Consider the following 7,217-nt stretch of genomic DNA (forward strand, 5'->3'; position numbering starts at 1 on the left):
AAAGCATGTTTATTATACATTTTGGGAGACAAAAGAATTGAATAGGAAAACAAATTCCATATCAATATTCTTATGAAATATTAGATATTATTATGAAAATCTGGCCAATGACTACTCCCATTATTACACTTCTTTTTTCAACATGCTGTCCCAACAGCACTTTAATATGCAAATTAGATACAGTGTATAGATAACATTGTGCTTAATGGGAAAACCAGTTTATGGAATTTTACACACATATTGCATAAAGCAAAATGGTATATCAAATCATTGTGTTATATATTTTATAACATAGTTGAGAGCCATCCTTAAACAAAGTTAGTTATAAAAAAATCCTGAAACCTAAAAATTGATTGGTGATTTAAAAAAAATTCCCATTGTTTTTGCCTTTTCATGTCTACTCTTGCCATTTTATTTTTTAGAAAAACTGAGTCCTGGTGTCCTCTACAGAGGACATAGCATAACTTATGAATAAAACATAATTTTTCAAAAATGTTATTTTACCATTTTTTTCTTATGCTCTAAACAATGTAATGACATGAAAAAATACTAAATTCACAAAGCTTTTTATTTCTGGTTCTCAGGAGGACATGTTAATATATGAAACTGTTGATTCTACGGAACTAATAAAACAAAACGTGCAAGTAAATAATGTAAACCACAGACCTTATTTTACTCATAAACTAAAAACCACCATTCTGAAAACCCATAGGAAATTCCAGAGGCGCGAAAATCTTCATTTCCTTCCGGGCGGGTGCTTTTTCCCTTTTATTTGTTTATATTTTCCAGTTTGCATTGATATAAAGCAGTGGATCTATGAGGTTAACTCTAAACCAATGACATTCCGTCTTGACATTCCCAGCCCCTCAAACGCACCACGTTCCCATAAGGAGGCGGAGTAAAGGCTAATTCATGATCTTAAAACGGGAGAACAGCGTTTTGGAAGTCGTGCGAGATATTTTGGCGAAAGTGAAATAACCGCTAGTGACAAACAGCGTCTGAGGATCATCAGCATTTAACATCTATACAGCCTAAGGTAGTACAAGCCTATAGGGGGTCCTATAAAAGCAAGAATATATGCTAATTTATTCCTGCTGTTTATTCCAACGTTATTTTTGAAACAGTAGGTGTTTTTGAGTATAAATGGCTGGCAGAGGTACAAACGGTCGTCATGGGTCGCGGGGCCACGCAGGGAGAGCCGCAGCTCTTGCCCGGCTGCTTCATAAGGAATGCAGCCAACTCCTGGAGTTATACGTAAGTCTCAAAATAGAGCTTATTTATACAGAACTAATCTAATTATTATATTTAACTGTTGTGCCTGTCGTAATTATGGCTTGGTGTGGGACGCAAACGTAAGTCATCGGCATCGTGACATTTAGTTGAAGGAATGTCTGGGGGGCAGCAAATGAACCGTGTTAGAAGTGACAGCGTTGTCTGGGTGGCTCCAGACGCGCAGCGGATGAAAAGTCCTTCTGGGTTATAAAGCGTGATTGTTCCAGTAATAAATGCATTTTTGGTTACCTGCCAAATTGTTCAGGTCCACCACCTTTTCTGTTGTTTTCCCTGAACAATTCTGAGTTTCGGAGGAAAAGAAGCCTGAAACTTGGGAGCGGTTGAGAATGTAGGGGAGTCTTTGAACTTTAGAAATAGGTGAGCAACATTTGATTCCTATTCAGCCCAAGTACAGCAGGAGCTGATCTGCTGAAGGACCGACCTGGCTTCAGAGGTTGCTACATTATTAATCAGTGACTTAATATGCCAACAACATGCTTCTATGAGCATCAAACCTTTCAGGCTAAGGTTTAGAGAACGGTTTTGGCTAAAGGTGAGAGAAAATTATACAAGGCTAAAATGTTTGTAATGTGTTTTTCATTCAAAAAGTTTAGAATCCTGAGAAATTCATATCCTTTCAAATGGATATGCAACATTTTGAGAGTTTTAAATAGATAAAAAAAAAACATGCTTAAACTATACATTGTGATCATTATTTCTCTCTCTCTCTCTCTGTGTGTGTGTTCAATTTTAGATTGTTTGTTGCTTAGTCAAAGCCTAACCAAGTCATCTCAATAGCAAAAATTTCCTAGTTTACCCAAATTCGCCCTATATATATATAAATGGAACATCCGCTGCTCAGCACTGTGCAGTAATGTTTTTCTATGTTGTCCCTGTTAAACAATAATTAAATAAATAAAATGTTTAGGTGACCTTTGGAAATTTTCTGCTGGCTATCCAAGATTATATAAGCTTGTTTGGCTCTATCTCTTATTATTTTTTTAATTGCTGCTTTTATTCCCTGTCATATGTTCACCACATGTTTGTTGATCAATTTCGTCATCTGGTATTTTCTGCTCATTACATTCAACGTTTCTTGTAACTTCTACTTATTCCCTTTGTCTCACCGTTTAGAGAAACAGTGAATCACTGCCATCCTCGCCAGTTGACGGAGGTTATTTAGTGTCCATTCCTCCACTGGTTCCTCAGCTGTCAGATGCAGAAAAAATATCTATCCTGCACGCTGCGCTCAAGGAGTGTCTGCGACTTCTGGAAGATGTCATTACCCGGGAGGATGCAGACTTTTCCGATGAAGACAGCGAGTACAAGAGAAAACGGAAAACTGTGAGGGATCGTCTGGGGCACCTGTTGGCAAGCACAGAGCAGCTACTAGTGGATGGCCAGAAATTTGAAGCTAAAGTTAAAGAGGTGCTCATGTTATATTTAGCCAGCCATTTAAATATAATGTTGCTCTGTTTTCTCATAAATGTGAAGCTGTTGTAAAGCATAAATAATCTGTCTGTGCTTGTGTGAAAGGAGCTGGATGGTCAAGCGGTTCGTGGGAGCTTCGGTCTGAAGATGTGGATTGTGCGAGTGCTGCAGGACCTCGTTCACTGGACTGGCCAAACATCTGACACCCTCCGCTCTCTGCCAGCAGAGATGGAGAAAGCACCAAAGACAATGTCCCGAAGGACAAGAAGAGGTGCCGAGAAAATAAGGAAGTGAGACTGGATATGTGATGAAAAAAGAGAACGAATGGGTGGAGAGGAAGAGGACAGTATGATAAGAAATGAGGAGAAGGAATTTCATTACAGCATGGAGAATGTAGAGAGTCAGAAAATCTGGATGCAGTCACTGGAATTCAGCATTCCAGCATGTGGAAAGCAGGAGGGGAGGGTTTTGGAGATATTATTTTATGAAAGTTATTTTAATATATTTCTTGGTCATTAAAATTAGATTTTAAACTGTAGCAATGAATGTAAATACCTTTAAAAATTAATCAAAACTCTTATATATACTGTATGTTTTATTACCTTTTGAGATTGTTGACATTTAGATTGTTCAGTCATAGCAGACACTGCAGACCTTTTTTTATTTTTTTAACCATGATGATCAAAGTGAGTTGGCGAATATATCCTATTTTTGTTTTGCATTTCAAAATTACTGTATGCATTTATTTGTATCTATAAGGGATAGTTCGCACAAAAATGTACATTCTGTCATCATTTACTCACCTTCATGTCATTCCAAGCCTGTATTGTTAAATCTGCATTATTTTCCTTTGTGGAACACAAGAGAAAATATGGAAATGTTGGTAGCACTTTACAATAAGATTTTATTTGTTAACATTAGTTAACTGAACTTCCACAAAAAGTATTAATCCTAGCTAATCTTAATTTCAACATATACAAACATGTTTTTTTTTTATCAAAAATTGTATCTGTTAACATTACTTAATGCACTGTTAACTAACATAAACAATGAACTACTGTATTTTTTATTACCTAACATTAAAAGTTAATAGTTCACATGAACTTATGCATTAACTAATATAGTAACGTATAAGACTTTACTGTAAACTGTTACCAAAATGTCTGTCTCTTCCTCTCTCTCTCTTTTTTTTTTTTTGTACAATGCAATTTGTTGATGTTTTGTTTGACACCAGCGTTCCTAAAAATATCTTTGTACAGATTTGGAAGGACATGAGTAAATGATGAAGGAATATTCAGAATATAATTTTTTTGGTGGACTCTCCCTGGAAATTTCTTCTTAAAAAGATCATCTACTGTTACAAATATCTAGAATAATCTACTGTACAAACAATGATGTGTAGCTTTAAAAAGCTACTTCTTCGCATTTATCATTCAAATGCTTCTCATTCCTGTTACATTTGCAGTGTGCAGTTATTAAGTGTACCATCTGTTGATGTTTGTTTGGATTAATCCCCCCATCCACACTTAGGAAACACTCATGCCCTCTGCTGGCTACATAAAGTTCTGCTTTTTTATTCCAGGTCAATTTGTCAGATGTCTTTTTAGACTGGTCTTACTGACAGAGAAAAGTGTACAGACAAGGCCTTTTTTGTGATGATTGAAGTCGTTGCACCTTTACACTGATTTTAGGTGTTCAATATCTACTCAAAATCTATATCTTTGCAAGCCTGTGTCCGTCTTTGATTTGGTGACATACTGTACAGAGGAATTCTGGTGGAAGAGCATTAATGATTCAGCACCTGGTTACTGTATAAAGAGACGGGAATTGGTGAAGAAAGAAAAACACTACCATATAATATTTTATTATTAATATATGCATTTTAAACTTGCACTGCAATAAATGGCAATATCTGAGCTGTCATTCAAACAAGTTGCTGTCAATAACTTAGTTTTGTGACTTTTTGTATGTGTGTTTTATATGTGTGTACAACTGTGATAAAGGAAAAGAAGGATGTGTGTGTTTGGAAAAGAGGGGTGGAGTTTATGTTTGTGATCTGAGTGTGTGTGTGTGTGTGTGTTATTGGAAGAGAGGCAGGATGCCTGTGAAAGGGGGAGGGTTGTGTTTGTGTGTATTTGTCTGAGTATGCATGTGCAAGTGAGTTACAAAGTGAGAGAGAATGTGACTGTATATGTGATGTGTGCGCATGAGGCAGGATGTGTGTGAGAGAATGAAAGGGGGAGGGGTGTGTTAAAGAGAGCGTGTGTGTGTGTGTGTGTGTGTGTGTGTGTGTGTGTGTGTGTGTGTGTGAGGCGAGAAAGGGGGAATGTGTGTGCGCTTGCGTAGGAGGGAGAATCTGTGTGAAAGTCAGATTGTGTGTGTGTGTGTGTGTGAGTGTGGAAACACATGCCTTTGTGAGATCTACAGTGTGTGTGTGTGTGTGTGTGTGTGTGTGTGTGTGTGTGATTGAATATGAGGACACAAATGTGTATACTGACATGAGTATTAAAACGTAAATGTGGTTTATGAGGACACTTCCTGTGTCTTTGTAAACCAAATGCTTAAAAAATGTACTAAACTGTGTTTTTTTTAATTCAAAAATGCCAATAGTTTTCTGTGAGAGGTAGGGTTAGGCTAACAAATACAGTTAGGAAATACAGTTTATAAACCCCATTACGTCTATGGAGAGCCCCTGTAAACCACATATACAAGTGTTTTGTGTGTGTTTGTGGTTCTGGTATTCCCCACGTTATGGGGACCGAATGACCCAATAAAGATAGTAATACCAAATTTTGACCTTGTGGGGACATTTTTTTGGTCCCCATGAGGAAACAAGCTTATAAATCACAAAGATTGAAGTTTTTTTTTTTAAATCTAAAGTGTTCTGTGAGGGGTAGGGAAAGGGGATAGAAAATACAGTTTGTACCGTATAAAAATTATTATGCCTGTGGAATGTTCCCGTGAAACATGGAAACCCAATGTGTTTGTATGGTCAAAAGAGATCGAAGGGTGAATTACTACTTGACAATAACGTATATATATATAGTGTGTAATATGATTTGAAATGTGTATATGTAGAAGTGTTACATATCCATATGTGCAATTTAAAAGATTGTTATCTGATCATTACATGCATGTGAATGTGTATGTTTGAGTGTTTTTGCATACTAGTCTCAGATTGTATGGACACTTGTAAACTGTCTGTCTGTCTCTCTCTGTGTGTGTGTGTGTGTGTGTGTGTGTGAGTGAGTGAGTGAGTCTGTGATGGTCCGTGTGTGTGTGCGTGCGTGTGTGAGAGATGAGAGTGGGGGAAGGGTGTGTTTAGATGTGTGCGTCAGAGGTTTGTGGTGTGATAGAGAAATCCAGAATAGTCTTCATATGAATACATAATTTGAAAATATTTTCGGAGCGCATATGGATAGCTCATATCAGTTCAAATTTTTTATTGAAAATGGCATTTAGGTATTGAAGAGTATATAAATACATTGTATTATGAAAACGTGATATTTTTCTCCATTGCATAGCCCTTATTTATCAACATCGAGCGCATAATTGCGGCAAACTACTCGGGGGTAGCAGTAGAGAACTGTATCTACGACTACGTTAACATAAAAAAAACTATAACGTATAGAGTGTTGTTGTTATTTGATTAAAGTTAGTCAGGAATTAAATGAAGGTGAAATATTTATTCTGCCGTAATATGAAAAAAACACAGCAACAGACCTGTCAATATTATCTGATGAGTACAATCAACTTCGCTTAGAAACAGATATACCACCCCGACCTATACTAGAGGTTGCAACCATTTCTTTAAAATGGGGGAGTTTAGGTTTCTATGTTTTCATAATTCAAATAATTTCCCACCAGCAATAAAACCAAAATTAAATGTTATAAAGCAGGTGGGTTCGAACAAAAATGCCTATCGAAGTATTTACAAGTTCTGAATTACAAGCGCACTGGTTGTCCGACCGCTCGTCCTCCCCTAGCGTCTGAGTGAATGGTATCGTCTGGAAGAACCTCTACTAGAGAGGGAGAGCGCAAGCGCTGCTCGTGAGAGGACAGCACTCATCAGCGGGAATGGCGGAGACCGTTCGCTCGCTCTTCGACAACCAGGAGCCGCCGACGCTGGACAGCAACGGAGAGAGCAGCAAACCGCCACAGCCGCGAGGGTGAGGGAGTGAACAGACGCGAGAAAGAAGTAACATTTCCAGAGATGACACTGACTTTAAAGCTCAGAAACGTCTGCCAGATATAATGTCACTTTTATGTTAACGTTACGACAAAATTATAGTAATGACTGAAGTTTTTAAAATAGTTGTAGATAAACAATAAGGTAAACAAAGCTAAAGAAATGTTTTATTTATTCAGTTTTAAAGTTAAGTTGTTCTTTATAAAGAACGTTATTGCTCTGTTGTCACTGGAATCAGGTGTGTGTGTGTGTGTGTGTGTGTGTGTGTGTGTGTGTGTGTGTGTGTGTGTGTGTGTGTGTGTGTGTGTGTGTGTGTGTGTGTTTT

Source organism: Sinocyclocheilus grahami, unplaced genomic scaffold, assembly GCF_001515645.1.
Source record: "Sinocyclocheilus grahami isolate Dianchi unplaced genomic scaffold, SAMN03320097.WGS_v1.1 scaffold693.1, whole genome shotgun sequence".
Lineage (NCBI taxonomy): Eukaryota > Metazoa > Chordata > Actinopteri > Cypriniformes > Cyprinidae > Sinocyclocheilus > Sinocyclocheilus grahami.